General features: G+C 37.7%; 1 protein-coding gene and 1 non-coding gene across 3 annotated transcripts in view; one reads left to right on the top strand and one right to left on the bottom strand.

Annotated features, from left to right (window-relative positions):
• Positions 1-269: 269 nt before the first annotated feature.
• Positions 270-21,286, top strand: part of LOC126778560 (neural/ectodermal development factor IMP-L2-like) — a 74,924-nt gene continuing 53,907 nt past the window's right edge. Inside the window, exon 1 of one of the 2 annotated variants that reach the window (XM_050502228.1) lies at positions 270-662. The gene's annotated coding sequence lies outside the window, so the exon portion shown is untranslated. The remainder of the gene's footprint in view (positions 663-21,286) is intronic. The other variant, XM_050502229.1, reaches the window with a different exon arrangement.
• Positions 15,966-16,038, bottom strand: Trnan-guu (transfer RNA asparagine (anticodon GUU)). The gene has a single exon. It is a non-coding gene; the product is annotated as a tRNA-Asn (tRNA).

Genomic DNA, 21,286 nt, shown 5'->3' with positions numbered 1-21,286 from the left:
TAAACACAAAGATAAATATAAAAATATATATTATTATATATTATTCGTATCATAAAACCTTTCACGGTGAATATATTTTAATTAAAAAATTCCCATCGGTGAATAACAAAAGCTTATGCGCAATCATCAATGTTAAAATGTGTGTTCACGGCAATCGGATTCTGATAATGCGGAATAATCGAAAATCGATACAGCCGTGCAATCGTGCTACACTACTGTCAATAATGTTGATATTACATTCTTTATGTTAAGCTACAAACCACTGATAAAGTACCTTCCGACTTGGTATAAGACTCGGCATTCGACATTGCGCAGTCGCGAATAAAAGACGTGTATATTTTTATCGATTTTATCGATATCCGAGCATTTTGAGTGTACACGTCACTATTTTCTCTCCGACGGGACTCGCGTTCGATTTTGAAACATACCGCCATATTACTATTTAACTTTTTTTTTCGTTTGTGTATTTTCGCGCGTTTTTGTGATGCCACTTATGTATCTGTGAAAACGTGGGGATCATTGCAATATACTTTTTTTTTATAAACAAAATGTTAAATGTGTCTCGAATACAATATTATACGTATTTTGCTATAAAGTAGTTCAATTTGAATAAAAACTCTGCAAGCACATCCAGTATTACTGCGTGAACGCGCCTAAAATAGGTAAGTTTTTATTTAATTCAATTAAAAAATTAGCTTTGCTTTACAAATATGATTTTTATACCAAAATAACAGAGTGCATTACAGCATAAACGATTTATTTAAAAAAAAATAACTGTTTCTTTGTAACGCAATAATTAAGAATACAGTTTTAAATTATTCTATTAGTAGTTTCTGCCATTTTTTTTAACAATTTTAAATTTAAATCGTCAAGTGGGAGTTGATGTCATAACCAAAAATAGATAAGATAAGATTATATTTATATCATAATTAAGATATGTAACTGAACATAATTTTTTATGTAACTTATAAGAATCTTTGTCCCATTGAAATGCATCAAAACATATTGTTAAAAAAATCAGTGTCATTAAATTGTAATGACAGTACTAAAGAGGTTACGATTCCGGATTAAGCCGGTTTTATTTGGATTGTATGACATGCGAACACTTTTATTGTTTATTTTATGGTAATTTGCTATCGAGCGATTATTTTATATTAAAATTTAAGGGATATATTAAAAAAACTGAGTTTATAATTTAATTTTAGATAGTCAATGACATTAAAAGGTGTCCTTATAATTATTGTAACAAATTTTAAGTGGTTTTTTTTTTAATTAGTTAATTAAAAGACCCTAATCCATTTATATTCATCCAAAAATAATAATTAAAGCTTGCAATTAATAATGTTTTGTCTAATCCCTAATGAAACAGAATATCTTTACATTCACTTATATACTAAAGAAATTATGTATTAATTTTTTATTTCATTTTTTAAATTAAAACTGAATCAATTCCGGAAATTAATGCTATGATAATATTTCTTTTTTCTCCAATTAATCGCTTATACGTATTTCTTAATAATTCAAAAGAAATCGTCACGTTCTTGAGGTTTTTTTTGGCAAAGTTTTGGTAGCCGTTGTCTATTGGCAGGCATTTTTTACGTCGTACTAACAACTTGGCGTGTCGCAGTGGTGCTAAATATGTAGGAATCTAAAATTTAGGAATCGTGTTGACACAACATATAGACACAAGTATATAAGCGTAACATTTTAACGCAATTAATTAAAAAAAACTACATTGTTATGTTGCATCGAACGAAGTTATTTGGGGTTATATAGACCCTTAAGCGGAATGAATGAGTTGAGTATATAATGTACATAAACAAGTACTAATTATATCGTTGATTACTAGCACTATTAGATATCATGTCTATTGTAGCAGATCCCAAGACCTCAGCAGGTCTGGAAGTGTGTACACTAAGGCACGGGACCTCGGAAAGCAAGTAAAGCCGTTGGTCCTGCGCCTGAACTCTTTCCTGTCGTGTCGGATTGCCGTCTCATCGGATTATGATAGTACGGACGAGAGAGTGCACCTGTGTTTGTGCAAACACTATAATATCTAGTTCGCAGTTGGCTAATCTCTCTTGAGATTGGCCGACATCAGTCTGGAGGACATTATTATTATTAAGCTTTCTTAAAAAATGTTCTATCTTATACAATTTTTTGTATCGAGTATTTTTTGCTATAAGCGTGCACTAACAAACAAACTCATTATGTATTAGTATAGATAAGCAAAATTCATACTAAGTCACCAAAATCATGTGTGGCAAACTGGCTTTCGCCCGCGGCTACGCCTGCCTATGAGTGGAATAAGGCATGTGTTAGCGTTAGTGTCAATATAAAGTCTATTCGAAATTTCATCCATAACCAGTCAGTGGTTTTTACGTGTAAGAATTGCAAAGATCGTACGTCACATTCGCGTTTATAATATTAGTAGACTAATGTTATGTTATGCTTATGTTAGAGGGGAGCAAACTGTCAGGAGGCTCATCTGAAGGAAAGAGACTACCACTGCTCATGGACACCTGCAAAACCGGAAGGCTTACAGCGTTGCCCGCCAATAAGAATGATTACGCTCTTTGCTTGAAGGTTTCTATGTCATATCGGTTCGGAAAAGTCGCCGGCGAAAGTTGGTTCCAAAGAGTGGTTGGGCGAGGTAGCAAATGACTTAAAAATCACGCTGTTATAAATCTACATTGTACCAACAGATGTAGACAATCCCTAATTCAAATAAATGAGATTGTAAAATTTAAAATGAACACCTTTATTACATATTTTGTTATTACGTTTTTGATATGTAATGCCAATGCGCCACCAATCTTGGGAACTAAGATGCTATGTCCCCTGTGCTTGTAATTACATTGGCTCACTCACCCTTCAAACCGGAACACAACAATACCAAGTAATGCTATTTTGCGGTAGAATATCTGATAAGTGGGTGGTACCTACCCAGACGAGCTTGCACAAAGCCCTACCACCAGTATAATCTATTGGCGCGCCTTGGGGGTAAGACCCGCTCTCTTACACCGTCACGCCCCCTCTCCGATGCCACTCTCTATTCCCTTATGAATGCGTGGCGCGTACCATATTCTACGTTGTCATATATTACTATACTTATAAGAATATATATATATGTACTTAACAAAACTAAATTGTAATTTATTTTTTTATAAATATATATTAATTTAAAGAAAATAATCTATTTCGACGTTTAACATCAGCCGGTAATCTCCTGACTTTCACATTTATATTTTTATCATGATTAATGTTCAATGAAATTAATCATGATTAATGCTTACAAAATGAGATAAAAGTTACGCTCTTTAATTACACTAGTTTAATTATTTAAATGTCAAGGGAATAGAAATTATTTGTATTACCTTAACATTTAAAAGGGTGTTTGGCTTTTAAAATAATTGGCGATGTTATAACATACTACCAACAATGTTGCCTTCAACGCGGAATATATACTAGTATTTTTAATTTTATCGCAGACGTATTACACTTCGAACCTGTTTGAGCTTCAATTGCAAACTTTGGCCAAGCCTTGGATCCGACGGAATCCCTGCAAATATTAAAAACGAAATGCTTAAAATATTTTACACAAATATGCAGTATATTCAACTCTTTATACAGTGTATATGCTAGTCGACACAGCCATGTAAGTAATGACGTAATATATACAGATTTCTTCTCGATATTTTCCTTTACTGAGCTAATTATAAATGAAAAAAAAAACAAATGAATTGAGTTGTGTTTGAGTTAAGATTAAATAAACTATATTTTGATATCAACTTTGAACTTATGAAGACATAATGTTTAAACTTAGTCAAGTTAATATATTACAGTTCCAATATAGCCGTATTGAATGTAACTGAAATTTCTCATAAATTCAATAACTACAGATGCTTTACTGGTGGTAGAGCTTTGGCAAGCTCGTCTGGGTAGATACCACCCACTCATCAGATATTCTACCGCAAAACAGCAGTACATGATATTGTTGTGTTCCGGTTTGAAGGGTGAGTGAGCCAGTGTAATTACAGGCACAAGGGACATAACATCTTAGTTCCCAAGGTTGGTGGCGCATTGGTGATGTAAGCGATGGTTAATATTTCTTACAATGCCAATGTCTATGGGCGTTGGTTACCACTTACCATCAGGTGGCCCATACGCTCGTCCGCCTTCCTATTCTATAAAAAAAATGTTAATCGGCTGTCACGAGCATTGAATGAAGGAATGAGCTGATATGAGTCACTGAGCGGTGACACCAATGAGTGTAATTATTTACGATGATTGAGTGAATGGTGAATAAAGTAAATTGACCTCCATACATTTTTCAATGTTATTTAAATGTATGTGTACGTGATAGCAGTCTTGTATGTCTGATAGTGAGACCTTTACCTTAAACGAGACCCTGTATAGGGCAAGTCTAGGGCTGCCACTCACTAAAAATATTATTATATACTACCTAGCCACTTCACAATTATTGTATTTTTTTTTTCTATTAACAATGATAATTAATTTTATTATAAATTACAATTTATACACTGCTTCAGGAATATTTATTAGCTTGTAATCTATATCATTGTTATACTCTTAATAAATGAGTTGTTTTATAGCGTACCTGATGAAAGTACTAAATCAATTCGATATTCTTTATTCCTTTCATCACTAGAAAGTTTATCTGTAATAATATTAATATCCTCGGACATTGTTCACACACGGCCATCTGATCCCAAACTAAGCAGAGCTTGTACTATGGAAATCAGACAACTAATATATACTACTTTTCTTTTGTAATTACATACTTATATTGATAATTACATCCAGACTCAAGACAAACAGACATGTTCATGCACACAAATGTCTGTCCTGGGTGGGAATCGAGCCCACAACCTTCGGCGTGAAAGGCAAGGTATCTACCAACCACGACAACCGGCCCGTTATATTTTAATATTAATTAATATAAAATGTCAGTGTATTTGTTTAATAATTATTATTGAACATTTATAATATACAGTCATAATAATTAATATAATTGTAAGAAAGCTTAATAATATTCAGATAAATTGACATCCATGATTTAAATTGGGAAGGGTCATTGACCGTTTGACGTTTCTAATCAGATCAAGGCCGAACACTATCATTACGCGTCTCCTAGACTTCGTTGCGTATCTTATATAACTGTACATTTGTTATGAATAATCTCTTATATATATATTACTTTTAATGTGTGTTTTAATTCAAAGGACGTGAAGAAAGTCGCGAGAAACTTCTAAACGAGAATATATCGGTGCCTGGATTCGAATCCGCAGTCATCGGTTAAGATTCAATTCAATATATATAAAAAATACGAAAGCAATAGCATTACTTAGCACCGTCATAAGTGCTGTTTCTACTTCCGTCAATGCGATCTCTATTCGTAACGGAACTAAAAATACTGATAGCATAGTATGACCATAAACACCTTCGTGGCTTAATGCAATATTGCTTTTTTAATATACCAGTAACAGCCTATGAATGTTCCACCGGTCAGCTAAGGCCTCCTCTCTTTTTTTGAGGAGAAGGTTTTGGAGCTTATTCCACCACACTGCTCCAATGCGGCTTGGTGGAATACAAATGTAGCAGAATTTCAGTGAAATTAGACACATGCAGGTTTCCTCACGATGTTTTCCTTCACCGTCAAGCATGAGATGAAATATAATCTCAAATTAAGCAAACGAAAATTCAGTGGTGCTTTAACCCACGATCATCGGTTAAGATTCACGCGTTCTTACCACTTGGCCATCTCGGCTTTGTATGAAATTTCTACTACCTGATTGTAAGTGGACTAGACCTACCACAATCTTGCTGTGGTGGTGCATCAACCACATTGGATCAAATGGAAGTACTTTATATCAAGACTAAGAGCTTGGCAAACAGCTTCACAATGCGCACAGCCATATTGGAACTCACAATCGGCATCTATATTTCCGGTCACTTATAATGTTTTAAAAGTTGTAGTGAAAAGGTATTCGATCACATTTTTACGGAACAGTTCAGATTAAGGTCAAGAGCAACGTATGTATATATAATTTTAAAAAATGGTCACATTACATAAAATGATCGCTTATAATTTTCCACACGCGTAGAAAACAAAAGTAGACTCACACTAAGATACAGTAACTGCACGATAAGCGTACGTTAAATTGGTCAAACGTTTATCCTTAGACATTTTACTAGACTTTAATAGGAATTGAAATAGTATATAAACGGAAATTGCTTCCCTGTCGATCGAATATAACCTTGTTGCAACAATGATAGGAAATAACAGTAGCATACACTTATATTAAGTTCCTTTAATATTATATTTAGTTTTAAATATAATAAATTATTACTTGATAAGAATAATGTGGAAGTCACAAAGGCTCGACAGATGCAAAACGTCAATAAAATTGTAATTAAAGAAAACCGATAATATATATTTATTTAAAATTAATATTTATTAATATATTCTAAAAACTAAAATAAAAACAAACTACACATTACAAATTTATAAAATAATTAAAGTTATTTTATAAATTTGAGAGAAATTCGAGTAAATTTTATAAAAACAGTGATTTTAATAAAATAAACATATTTTTTTGTTATTATTATAATAATAAATAGCAAGGTGTATATTATACATAAAGGACTGAGAAAGCACGAAGTCGTTTGTTCTCACGGCATAAAAGACGGTCCCTTTTTTTTTTTTTTTTTTTTTTTTTTTTTTTTTTTTTTTTTTTTTTTCGGGGAGGAAAGGCATTTACGCCTGCCGCCCGGTCCGGGGGGACCGGGACGGGTATGTGGGACTCACGGGGCAGAGGGCCACCGTCCTACCCACTAAAACCTCCCCGGATTTCCGCCTCTCCGCAAGGCGGCGGGGTCACGGGAACGTTGTGACTTACAACCGCAACCCCGCCAGCGGTCGTCGCCATAAGGCGACCCATCTCGAGAGCGCGCCAGGATGTTGGGGCGCGCCTCCCTCCTCTCTGTGCCTCCGTCCTGTTACGTGACGGACTCCCCCGAGTCCGCCACTGGAGGCTGGGCGTCAGGGCTTGAAGCCCCGCGGCGGATCAACAGACTGGCTAACTCTGCGGCAGCGTCCGGCCTGCGAAGGCACGTCGCCGTCGAAGAGGTCTCCTTCTTCGTTGCGGGAGCGAGTCCACGTCGTCCTCCCGCTCCCGCTCTGCCTCCTCCTTTTGCGACATGACACATGCGCTGAACCGTGACACTGCCGCCCAGATCTCTTCGCTTCCGGCCATCTTCTCGACGACGGCCGGAAGCGACAGGTCCCCACCTACAGCCGTGGATAGGACCGCGCGAGGCTCCGCCCAAGCCGGGCACTCTACGCGCGTGTGTTCCGCCGTATCCACGGCTCCTCCGCCACAATGGTGGCACTCCACCGTCGGCTCCCTACCGACCACCTCACACAGGTACCGGCCGAAACAACCGTGGCCGGTCAAAAGCTGTGTGAGGTGGGTGGGCCGTGCTTGCGCTCGACCCACTTCCTCAGCACCGGCCGAATGGCCGCAACGAGGTCCCGGCTAGCACCCGGGACACCCAGTCTCTCCGACCACTCGGCGAATACCCTCTCGCGGGCCTCCTCTCGCCACGTCCGAACCTCACGTGGGTGGGGCCGGTTCTCCTCCGCTCTCACTGCCGCCTTGATCCGCCAATAGACCCTCGAGTTAGCCTCGGCCTCGAGGTCCCATGGCGGGCTTCCGGCGAGCAGGCACGCCGCGGTGTACGACACCGTGCGGTACGCCCGAGCCGCTCTGAGCGCCATCGCTCGCTGCGGACGTCGCAGCGAGGCGACGTTACGGGCGCTCAGAGCGTCCGCCCATATCGGCGCCCCGTAGAGCGCCATCGAGCGCACGACGCCGGTGTACAGGCGCCTGCAGGCACCTCCTGGCCCACCCACGTTCGGGAGGATCCTCCCTAGCGCCCCGGCTGCAGCCACCAACTTTGGGGCCAAGCGCCGGAAGTGCTCTTCGAACTTCCACCTGCCGTCGAGCACGAGTCCCAGGAACTTCATCGTCGACCCGACGGCGATGGAAGTTCCGCCCACCGTTATCGCCGCCCCCGGAGGTGGCGCGTTCCGAGGCCCGTGAAAGACGAGGGCCTCGGATTTGTGTAGGGCCACCTCGAGGCCCAACGCGCGGATTCGGTGGACTACGTGCGCCACCCCAGCCGTGGCGCGATAGGCCGCCTCCCGGTATGAACTGCCGCGGGCCGACACGAGGGTGTCGTCAGCGTAGCACGTGACGCTGACCCCCCGCAACGTGGCCCCGCGCAGCACCCAGTCGTAGCCGATGCACCACAGGAGCGGTCCTAGTACCGACCCCTGCGGAACACCGCACGACAACGACCTGACGGCCCATCCGTCCGCAGTCGGGAAGGCCACCGCCCTGCCCGAGAAGTAATCGGCCACGGTACGCCGCAGGTAGCCCGGCACACCGTGGAACCGCAGGGCCTCCATCACCGTTTCCCAGGGCAGGGTGTTGAAGGCATTGGAAATATCCAGCGACACTGCCAACACCACCCCGCCCCGAGACACCTCCTCCTCGGCCAGGCCCCTCACCCTGGCGATCGCGTCGAGCGTCGAGCGGCCGGGACGGAACCCGTATTGCCGCTCGTCGAGTCCCGGCTCCATACTGCCGACGAGACGGGCAGCGAGCACCCGCTCGAAGAGCTTGCTCACCTCGTCGAGCAACACGATCGGGCGGTAGGCTGACGGCTGATCGGACGGACGCCCGTCCTTGCGGATCAGAACGAGCGTGCCCGTTTTCCACCGTCGCGGGAACCTACCCTGAGACAGGCATGCGGTGAAGAGGCGCCGCATGCTCTCGCCGAGTTCCTCCGACGCGATCTTCAGGGCTCGACCGGGGATTCCGTCGGGCCCAGGGGCTGTCTTTTTCGACCCTAGTCTGATGACAGCCGCCTGCAATTCCGCCTCGGTGATCGGAGTCACCGGTGACCCGTCGTCCTCCTCTTGGGGCCTGCTCGCGGGCGGCACCATGGCCGGTGGCACGAACTCTCCCCGCTCGGGGAAGAGCGTGTCCACAACCCTCGCCAAGAGCTGCGGCTGGAGACTGCTGGTCAGCGGAGGAGCCCAGGGTCGGAGCTTTTGTCTCACGACCCGATACGGACGCCCCCACGGATCGCCGTTGAGCGTCTCCAGCCATTCCTCCCACGCCGCCTCTTTGGCCTGTGCTATGGCCTTCTGTAGGGCCTGGCAGGCGGTCCTATATCCGGTGTAGAAAACCCCCTCCGCGCATAAAAGACGGTCCCACCCCAAGTCCATAGATTTCAAATAAATAATTATATGTAAATTAACGTTTTCAATTATAAATGAATACCTGAATCAATTATTATTTATCCTGCTTGAAAATCAACGATTGCCAAAAGCACGATCTTTATCATCAATATAATCTTTTATGGACTAATAACGCCTTATATATAAAGGTTTTTTTGTAACATGTGATATAAATGTATAAATTGGCAGAATTAAAAGTACCTAAGGATTTTTCTTATAGTTTTAGAATATACACATAGTTTGAGAGTTTGTATGGCAGAACGTCCGAATATAAGGTGGACTTAAATAATTCTTTGTGCTTTAGTTAATCCTTTTATTTTTATCCTTTTATATTTACTGGTGGTAGGACTTTGTGCAAGCTCGTCTGGGTATACCCGCTCATCACATATTCTACCGCAAAACAGCAGTACTTGGTATTGTTGTATTCCGGTTTGAAAAGTGAGTGAGCCAGTGTAATTACAGGCACAAGGGATATAACATCTTAGTTCCCAAGGTTGATGGCGTATTGGCGATGTAAGGGATGGTTAACATTAATTACAATGCCAATGTCTATGAAAAATTACCATATAAATATTGAGCGAAACGGTTACTATGAACATATTATAAAGTCTAATAGTCCCGGCTTCGCACGGGTAGATAAGAAGAAAGAATTATTTTGGATAGGATTTGCGTAAAATCCGTTCCAAGTGAGCGTCTACGTCGGGGAAGGAGTAACTGTGACAAAAGCCGAATCAATCGGGCGGTAAGTTTAGGGCCTCTCGTGATGAGTAGTATTTCGCCTATATATAACATTAATTTGAAAATGTCCCGCTAATAGTTAACCGCAGTCGTCTGAAATCGCAGGACAGCTATAATAAAGCGAATTCAGTAAATTTATACTAAAAAATACCGGTCAAGAGCGAGTTGTGTCTGTGACAGTTTTTTTTTCGTTTGACCTCATTACACAGTTGTCTGTCTAGTTTTTTTAACAAGGATAAATTGAATAGCGTTGAATTTATCTAGAAATTTGAATACCTAGCTTGACATTCAAGATAATGTGTTCCATTTGATTAATAGGGTTTAGGTTCAGCCGATTCAGCGAATAAAAAAAAATACTAAACAAAAGATGATCTCTTTTCAATAGTGTATTAAAAAACTTTATTTAAATTATACGTTTATTTAAATTGTACAACTCGGTGTTATTTTAACGCTTTCTTATCTAAATAATTAGTCGTAAATTATTGACGACACTACTAAAACAAATGACATTCCTTTCTCATTGTCTGTTCATAAGATTCTAGTATATAGCCATATACAATTTTTTGAGAAAATAAAAAAGTATAGCTTTGTATTTGCTATTGTGCGATCATATAAATAATACAAATAACCTTTATATGCATGTAATATATAAAATGAAATCAATAAAGTCTTGCTTAAAATATTAGAAATACAAATAAAAACGTTAAAGCAAAGAAGCCTTTTCACATAGAGTAGTATTTTAGAGTAGAGCGTCAAATTTTCAAATATTTAGATTGTTCGCGTTATAATGTATAAAAATAGTCTTTAATTAATCAAAGAAAAAAACTGCATATAAAATTATTTATAAAATTATTTGCAAGATTTCACCCACACATACACAAATGCAGATAGAATAAAGTTTCTAAAATGGCTTCTGAAACAGATATAATGTTCTTTTGCCTTTATCTTAAGTATCTTGTCTTGTATTATTGTATTATTAAGAAATCTAGAACGTTCCTTTGTCTAGCAAAACATTACTAGATTAGACCTCTTTCTCATTTAACTAGAGATAATCTGAGCCAGTCAATTGTGGATGTGTCGAGATTCTCTGTTCTAATGTAACAATGAACCTTCGTGTAATAGCTTTTGTTTTTTTTTTTAAATTTATGTATGTCCAAGATTAAAAAAGTGCTTTCAATTATTATTAATTATTTAAAAAAAAATTTAGATTTCTTAAGAACGGAATCTAATAAAAAAAGCAATTCGTCAAGCAAGTATATGTTGAGGGTATTGCTAACATTCAAATGTGAATTTTTTATAAAAACCCATAAAAATCCCATACAACTTGCCACACATGACAGTAGAATCATTTTTGAGTTTAAAATAATAAGAACAACTTAACTTACTCTACATTAGTAATAGTATAACTCTACCAAGTGCATTGTCCTCTTTACCTTCGTAGTTGGGTAAAGGTATTTCATGTCATTTTAATTTTGTGTCATATTATTAATAACCGTATCGAGATAGTATGTCGAATTCCTTTAAAATGTATGTTCAATTTTATTGATTGAATTTCAACACGTATCAAGGTCATTGACCTTAGCTGTATCTCACGTACTGTGTAGTTACAACTATTATAGCTTATTTTATGTATTATGTATTAGTTAGGTATGTATCAAACGAGTTGTTTAAATTGTATATAAGAAATTTTATATATTATATTAAGAACAACCTGAATTTTGGAAACGTTGTATGTAAAGTCCCTCCCATGCTTGAAAATTGATTACAATCGTTATTAAAAAATTACATACGAACTCATCCTTTTTTTATAAATCTTTTTTGAAATAGTAGTGTGAACATATATTAAAAGATAGCCTTAGCATCCTAAGCTAGGAAGACTTCTTTAACTTTAACTGGTGGTAGGGTTTTGTGGAATCTCGCGGGCGATCCGCCTTGGGAGCTCCAGGCGGAGGTGCTCGCGGAAGTGTACCGGTTCCGGGCGGAAGTGAGGTCGCGTGGCGACCGTCCAGGGTTGGAGGAGGTGCTGCGAATCAGGACTCTCGCCCAGCAAGCCCTGATTCGCAGGTGGGAGGAGGATCTGAGGTCCCCATCAGCAGGCCTGGCGACAGTGGAGGCGATCCGTCCCCACTTGAGTCGCTGGGTAACGAGAAAAGGCGGCACACTGACCTTCAGACTGACTCAGGTGCTTACTGGACATGGGTGCTTCGGTAAGTACCTGCACGGAATAGTCAGGCGGGAGGTAACGCCCTCCTGCCACGAGTGTGGTGCGCCTACGGACACGGCATGCCACACTCTGATGGAGTGTGCCGCTTGGGGGCCTCAGCGCCTTTCCCTGGCGACTTTAATCGGCGGAGACCTTTCGCTGCCGAGCGTGATAAATGCCATGCTTGGTAGCGAAAGGTGCTGGATGGAGATGGTCTCCTTCTGCGAAAATGTCATGTCGCAGAAGGAGGCCGCGGAGCGGGAGCGCGAGGAGAGTGCCTCCGCTGACCCGCTTCGTCGAAGAAGACCGGGGAGAAGACGCCAGCGCTATGCGCATCTTCTCCTCCCGCCGTGAGTGTCGCCGGGGCCAGAGGGTCTCTGTACCCCGAGTACCCCCTAGGATTTGGAGGCCCGCAGAAGCGGGCCAACCGTCGGGACGGCACGGTAGTATGCGCAAGCGATCCCGTGACGTCCCCCGACAAGATGAAGTGGGTACCGCTGGTTTTTAGTGGGTATTCCGGCGCCTTCAGCGCCGGCGAGTCCCACATACCCCCCCACCTTATGTGGGGGAAACACATAAATGTGTTTTTCCAGCGAGAAAAAAAAAAAAAAAGGGTTTTGTGGAAGCTCGTCTGGATAGGTACCAAACCGTCATCATATATTCTACCGCCAAGTAGGAACTTTTAGTATTATTGTGTTAGATCCGGTTTGAAAGATGAGTGAGCCAGTATAACTACGGGCACAAGGGACAGATATTATTTCCTATTTAGTTCTCGTTAATATTTTTTATAATTCCAATGTATATGGGTGGCGGCGACGACTTACCATCAGGTGGCCCAATTGCTTCATTATACATTTACCGAGTGTAAGCACTATCAACTTCCAATCACCGAGCTGCCTGTTTCCCTGACGATAAAACCTAATCGTTATTAGCCCAGTAAAGAACCCAGAAATTTAGGGCTGAAGCTTAATAAGCGAGCCACTAGACTAAGAGGCACTTGGACGAATAACAGCTTAATTATATAATATTGACCAAATTTCTGGTGATTTAATTGTGCGTTGTGTCGGTGATAGTTTTATCATAATGTTCATACGTCATCGTGACGCGATCTCCGTCCTCGACCGACATACATCTTGGATGATTTCTTTTATTATTATTCATGCCTGTATACTTGATAACTTACATATCCGTTTTAGTGAAACATGCTATCATTTTTTAGTGACAGAAATTAACTTTAACTTAAGGAAGTAAAGTGTAGGTAGGCAAAAAAATATTGCTCGAAAAATTCGACAAGAATTCACTAACAGTTTTTGTATAAAATATAATATATTATACAGACACTTTATTATTTATTTATTATTATTTTTTTATAAATAATAAGCAAATCGGCTACAAATTATGTCCAGATATGATTAATTAGAGTGATTTATATAATATGGAAAGTGATTGTCACATCTTGTCAATAGACTTTGGACTTCCATTTTATCAGTTAAGTATCTCATTATCATCTTTTGATTAATCTTATTTACTTAGGGTTTATAAAACTGCATTAAATAAGATGTTATAAAGGCTTGGTACCCACCCTCATAGGAAATGATTTTGCTAGAGAGGGTTACCTAGTGGTTTTCTATAACCTAATCGTACTAATTTCGAATTTTTGAGTAATGAACATTGAAATACATATTTTTTTTTAATATAAATAATAAAAACAGCTGAGCTAGACCAGTGGCTAAACACGTGAATTTTAACCGATGATAGCGAGTTCAAAATCAGGCAAGCACCATTGGAGCAGTTTTGGGGCATAAGCTCCAACTCTTCTCCTCAACTAGAAGCTTCGGCCCAGTGTGAGTCTCTGGTTACTGACTAGTAAAAAATAATTGAAGTATCGATGATATATTTACCAGTATGTCTCTTAAAAAGTTTCTTAAATTATCAAATGGAAGGGTCTAAATAAGTACACACTTAAATGAGTTGACATTCAATGAGTGGGCAATAGAAGTAATATTCAATCAATGAGACCACCGGGCATGAACTGACGCAGTTGTTGCTACATGACAGAACACAGAGCAGAGAAAAAATAGAGTTAACCTTTTTTATTTATCCTCTTTTCAATATTTTCACGCGAAAAAATCCGTCACTGTCAATTTTCCTACTTTTAAGAGAAAAGTCAAAAGTATAACAACATGCAGCCTCGTTTATAGTCATAAAAATTTAATATCATTTATTTTCTCAATGTAATTATTGTTGATAAATAAAATATTTCAAATAAAAAGCAAGAATGTACAATATTAATTATTTATACATTTTTATTACTTATTTAATATGCATTTAAACAACTTGATAATGAAAAATATTTCAAAGCCTTAATCACTCATTGTTTGAGCAGTCGTGTCTAATACACCGTTTACAAAATGATATTTCAAGGTTTTGTTTTATCTATTATGCAATAGAATATTATAGATAAGAAATGTCGCATTATAATTAATTATTAATGCTTTTATTTTGTTCGCATTCCTTGATTTCTATTTAGGTTAAAGTTTATATTTTTAATCTTACTCTTCAGCCATTTTGAACACATTACAATAGTGTATCTATGGACTATATGATATATGACAGCCGAGATAGCCCAGTGGTAAGAACGTGAGAATCCTCACCGATGATCGTGGGCTGAAACCTGGGCAAGCACCACTGAATTTTAATGTGCTTAAATTGTGATTATAATTCATCTCGTGCTTTACGGTGAAGGAAAACATAGTAAGGAAACCTGCATGTGTCTAATTTTTGAATTCACTAAATTCTGTCACATGTGTATTCCACCAACCCGCAATGAAGCAGCGTGGTGGAATAAGTTCAAACCTTCTCCTCAAAAGGGAGAGGAGGCCTTAGCACAATCAGTGGGACATTCACAGGCTGTAACCATTTATGGAATAAATAAATGTACATATGTGTATTATATAGCCGAAAATATTTCTTTTAAACAATCTTAAGGTTTTACAGTGTGTATATATATATATATATATATATATATATATATATATATATATATATTAAATAAATAATATATGTCACGTTGTTGATTGCACAGTAACAACTAATATAATATGTTTGTCTCTGTCAAATCTGCTCTGCGCAAGCGCAGTCAATTGACTTCAAGAGACTGCATGGCGACACTAGATTGGAGTGCTTGCAATCATTTGATGGACTTTGGATCGTTGCATCACACCAAATGAGTCGATTTTAATATATCACTATACGTATATATATATATATATATATATACACTTTTTTATATAGAATAGGAAGGTAGACGAGCATATGGGCCACCTGATGGAGCTTTGTGCAAGCTCGTCTGGGTAGGTACCACCCACTCATCAGATATTCAACCGCAAAACAGCAGTAGTTGGTATACTTGTATTCCAGTTTGAAGGGTGAGTGAGCCAGTGTAATTACAGGCGCAAGTGACATAACATCTTAGTTCCCAAGGTTGGTGGCGCATTGGTGATGTAAGCGATAGTTAACAACAATGCCAATGTCTATGGGCGTTGGTGACCACTTACCATCAGGTGGCCCATATGCTCGTCTTCTCGTCGCCTTCCCATTCTATAAATATAAATATATATAAACAAAAAAATAGATGTCAATGCAATAAGATAATGAAATATGATTTATCTTTCGTTGCAAAAATATATTCGCCCCCGGGTGGGTTCGAACCACCAACCTTTCGGTTAACAGCCGAACGCGCTAACCATTGCGCCACGGAGGCTATATATCAAGGGTAGGAATTAGAAGAACCCACAATCGAGATCCACTTGTTTCATTGAATCATTATGAAGTCCCTTCACGCATTATCGTTGGTATTATATATAAATCTTTATCTGTGACTCTTCATACATCTACATACATTCGGGAGGGAGATGTTAGGGTGTATGGCCTTTTGTATACTCCTAATACAGTATGCAAAGTTTCGTGATAATCGGTTGAGTAGTTAAAATGTTAAAGCGTAACAGACTAGCTCACATCTACTTTCGTAACATGGATCGTCATTTAACATGATAAATTAATGAAACCATCGGTTAAATTTAATATAATAATATATTAGCGAATAACACAAAATTACACATACAAAAATTAGGTTAGTAACAATATTTTTTTTAAAAAACGTAGTAACGTATGCTAATCCCTTGAAGAGATTTATTTCAGAACACCTAAGAAAGAAAAAAATATTATTTATTCAAAACAAATCAAAATATCATTCAAGTTCACTTTTAAATCGTTATTTTTCATGATAAAATAAATATAAAGATATGTGGTATCAGAATGTAGATTCTACCAATTAAAACCGGATAAAAAATCAGTTTTTGGACAGATAATTAAAATGTACATACAAAATATACTGTAGTTACTACTCTTTCAGACTTCTAATCTTCGAACTATCTTTTACAGTCGAGGATTTTTGTAAAAAAAATAATGTAATTTTTTATGTACTAGCATTTTATTGTCTCTATATTTCCATATCTAACTACTAAACTCGAAATAATAGAAAAACAGACGCAGGATGACACGTCTCTGGTGATTAAAAAAACAAAACAACAAATGAAATAGAGTAGCTATTGAGCGTTATGCGTAAAAAAATTGTGTAGACGTAATTACACGGTCGTCTTCGTGACATCATAAATTATAATCTAACTCGCAATTATCTTAAATAAGTGTCATTTTAATTATATCGTAAAATGAAACGGTTATAATTATATCTTTGTATATTATAGCTTATATTTGGGTATAATTTTGTTCTTTATAGGCTACTAAAGGAACTTTTGAATAGACATTTTACAAATCAAATTTAAAACCGTTGGTATGGAGAATTTTGAATGAAAAATAAATATGAAAATACTACCATGATTAACTGGAACGAGACTCATTAGTTGCTCCTTTTCATTAATCATATATATATAATGAAATGAATAATCATATTTAATTTGTAGGCAAACACAAAACGGTTCATTACCTATTTCTCCTCTGTTTTGTCAACCGATTCTCTTTTTATTTTGTTTGCTTGTTGAGCTTTCGTGTTATCAACAAAAAAATATAACAAGAAAACAAATTCATTTATATTGTTTCAAATTTTCAATACTGATTACGTTCATATTACAAAAACTAAGCATGTTTTTTTTTAAATATGACATACGATTACTTCTGTACAATACCAATGACATTAAATGTTATTGAACATAAACACAACTGATTTCAATACATTGACACACCTCTCAATTAATTAATATATAAATTGCATAGATTGCAAGAAAATTATATTTGATTGGACAATTACTTATTATATATATATAGTAATTTGGAGAAAACCTTATATATATATACTTTTTATTTAATATTACAGCACAAACTTCCTCATATCCCATGAGTTGTTACTTACACCGTTGGTTGCCTGAAAGAGATGGCTATGTAGCGATAAGGTCGACAAATTGTTGTGTTGTACAATAAAGTATAAAGTAAGTAAAAGTAAGTATATTTATGTGTTGTCTCAAATCAAAGTCTTAAATACTAACATACGTAATGTTATGTGCTTAGTAAGAGCCAATGGACTTCTGGGTGTGAACGCTTGCAGGTATTATATTCCACATATAAAACATATTTAGCATGTTTTTCCTTCACAACCTATTACGAGAATTATTTATAATAAATTAAGAGAAAATTCAACTCGAACCTAAAAACTAAAGGAAGATTCTCGTGTTCTAAAAAGAGCGCCATCTTGGTTAAAATGTAAATTATGTAATCTAACAGACACTCCCACTTTCAACAGCTAGCATGGCCGTTATCCTTCTCCTTTTTCTTCTACCATCCTCTTATTATCCATGAAATTGATATTCAAGTGAACAGTTATCTCTAAAAATGAAATACAATTTATATTTTGGGGTCATCTTACCTTAAGTAATGGTAATGTGGTCAGTGATAACGGATTCGTCAAGTATTTGCATTTATATCACAACGAATATGAAATACAACTCTAATGTTTTAAGCATTATTATACTACTAGCTGCCCGTTCCGACTTCTTACGGGTAAAATTCATATAATAATAATAAAATTTTTTATTTTTTTTTTTATAAAATAGGAAGACGGACGAGCATATGGGCCACCTGATGGTAAGTGGTCACCAAACGCCCTTAGACATTGGCATTGTAAGAAATGTCAACCATCGCTTACATAGCCAATGTGCCACCGACCTTGGGAACTAAGATTTTATGTCCCTTGTGCCTGTAATTACACTGGCTCACTCACCCTTCAAACCGGAACACAACAATAATAAGTACTGCTGTTTTGCGGTAGAATATCTGATGAGTGGGTGGTACCTACACAGACGAGCTTACACAAAGCTCTACCACCAGTGATATCCTGGGATATTATTCACACACGGCCATCTGATCCCAAAGTAAGCAGAGCTTGTACTATGGAAACCAGACAACTGAAATAAATAAATATACTTCTTTTGTAAATACATACTTATATAGATAATTACACCCAGACTCAGAACAAACAGACATGTTCATGCACACAAATATCTGTTCTGGATGGGAATCGAACCCACAAACTTGGGCGTGAAAGGCTGAAGTGAAGTTTTTACCAACCACTTACCACATTTACCACTCCCATTTACCATTCAAAAATTGAAATCCTTTCCTAGAGGATGCTTACTTCTCCATGAAAAAATAAATCCGAGTACCATCTTTTATGGTGATCTATCAAACGGTATCGGACATACCTTTTTATAATTATCTAATATTCCAACGACAGTCTAGTACTGACTTAACAACTTAATGATGGTCAAATGTTTTTTAATCGCAGGAAAAAATTTTTTGACCCTCGACTCGATTTCTTTATAGAAATTAATATAAATTATAGTTATGGGCTTAAAAAAAAACAAAACATTTATTTTTTGGTTAAAATTTCTTCATTAGTTCTTCGAATTATGACTAGGGGTCATCCAGAGATAGAAATTCGGCCGTAATTCAATAATTTCGTAATTTGTAGACGTGTAAGCTTTTATAACTTTTTATGTATAACATAAATTTCATATTTATAATCTATTCTTCCATGAATGCTATACTTGTAAAATTCATACTCCTCCGTGAGTGCAATATATAAATATTATAAGCGAAAGAAGACCGAAAATGAAAGCGCATTTACGAGTTTTGTGAGCAATAGTTCTATGAGTGTTTATATTCCTAGCAAGCTTACTTTGCCCATCAAAAAAAACATACCATCAGATAACTCAAGGCCTTTAAAACAAAAGAATCTCCAGTTAAATTTTCCAATAATACGTCACAAAACTTCACTTTCTAATTTTAATTTAATCCACAATCCACAGTCATGAAGCTCGCATCGCATGCATGATGTGTTGCTCTCATGACGTATATGCAAAACGCTCAAAGATGCTGACCCAGATATGTCGTTGCTACGGTGGACATGCGTCACACTCATCTTGAACAAATGGAATATACATACAATTCAAAGTTTCACTAGTTATTGAAGTGAAAACTTGTTTAGGCGCGCTGCGCTGGTGTATCGTAGGGGATAAACTCGTGGTTTTGCGTCACCGACATGATAATGTTAATATAATAAAATCGTTGAAAGTACAAATTTAAGTATTTGAAATTTATGTGCTATGCACCTGGATTGCCAGCTTCCTACACAAGCGTAGCCTTCGTGTTTTAGTAGATATGTAGTGAATGCTGGAGTCATTTGCCATCCCGGCGCATATAAAAAAAAATACTAACAGTATAATACAGATAATATGAGTGTATTTTAAGTACTATGTATTTAAGCTGTATTGCGACATACTGTGTATTTATATATATATATATTGTATGAATATTTATTTATTTATAATTGTACGGTGAAGGAAAACATCGTGAGGAAATCTGCATGTGTCTAATTTCACTGAAATTCTGCCACATGTGAATTCTACCAACCCGCATTGGAGCAGCGTGGTGGAATAAGCTCCAAACCTTCTCCTCAAAAAGAGGAGAGGAGGCCTTTAGCCCAGCAGTGGGACATTCACAGGCTGTTACGGATTGTATGAATAAAAAGCTGTATAATGAGAAGGGATAGAACATTGATATATAAAAAGGTTTTTTTTATCAATGGAATAGAATTATTACTCGGAGTGCCAATAGTTGTGGAAATCGGACATATATATTTAACGGTTTCAAGTTTTCATTTCTATCGACAGTCCTTATGACTTCCTGTTTTTCATATAATATGGTAAATATTTTGTATACAAAAATTGGTGCAAATTACCAATTTTTATTATAGTTAGAACACGTAAACCTTAATACTCTTTAATGTTAATTTTTGGTCATAATTTATTTCATCCTCGGTGGAAGGAAATTGTCGTGAGGAATGTGTCAACAACAGCCTCATAAAATCAATGTTGTTGATAAGCATCAAAGTTTCTCTTCCAAATTAGATTAGGCTTTTGCCCACCAGGGAGACAGGCAATGATCAGCAGAGACTAGCCTGAGACCTTTCCATCGAAATTTCAAGGTAAGGAAAAAGACAGTGCATTTGAGTTTCTATATTATACATACATTTGTGCACTATATTATGTGCATTTGGGAGGCGTTGCGATTGGGTTACAGGCTTTTTAAAAATAAAATAAATAAAACTCTTTTCTCACAAGTTGGGACGGGCAGCTAGTTACTTATATAAAATGAAGCCTAACCATAAACACTCTCTTTGGTGGTTGGTATGTGAAAGCCTATCTGGCCAAACAGCAATACTTAGGATTTTTGTGTTCAGGTTTAAAGGGTGAGTGAGCCAGTTTAATTACAGACACAAAGGGTCATAGCATCTTAATTCCCGTGGTTGATGACGCTTGATGATGTAAGGAACGTTTAATATTTCTTACAGCGCTATTATCAATTTAGTCCATTTGCACTTACGCATACCCATTTTATATAAAAAAGTGACAATCAATAATCAAGTTTAATTCATCTTA

This window comes from Nymphalis io, chromosome 26 (assembly GCF_905147045.1).
Source record: "Nymphalis io chromosome 26, ilAglIoxx1.1, whole genome shotgun sequence".
In the NCBI taxonomy this organism is placed as follows: Eukaryota; Metazoa; Arthropoda; class Insecta; order Lepidoptera; family Nymphalidae; genus Nymphalis; species Nymphalis io.
Note: the sequence above shows the minus strand (reverse complement) of the source record. Positions and strands in the feature narration are given on the sequence as shown.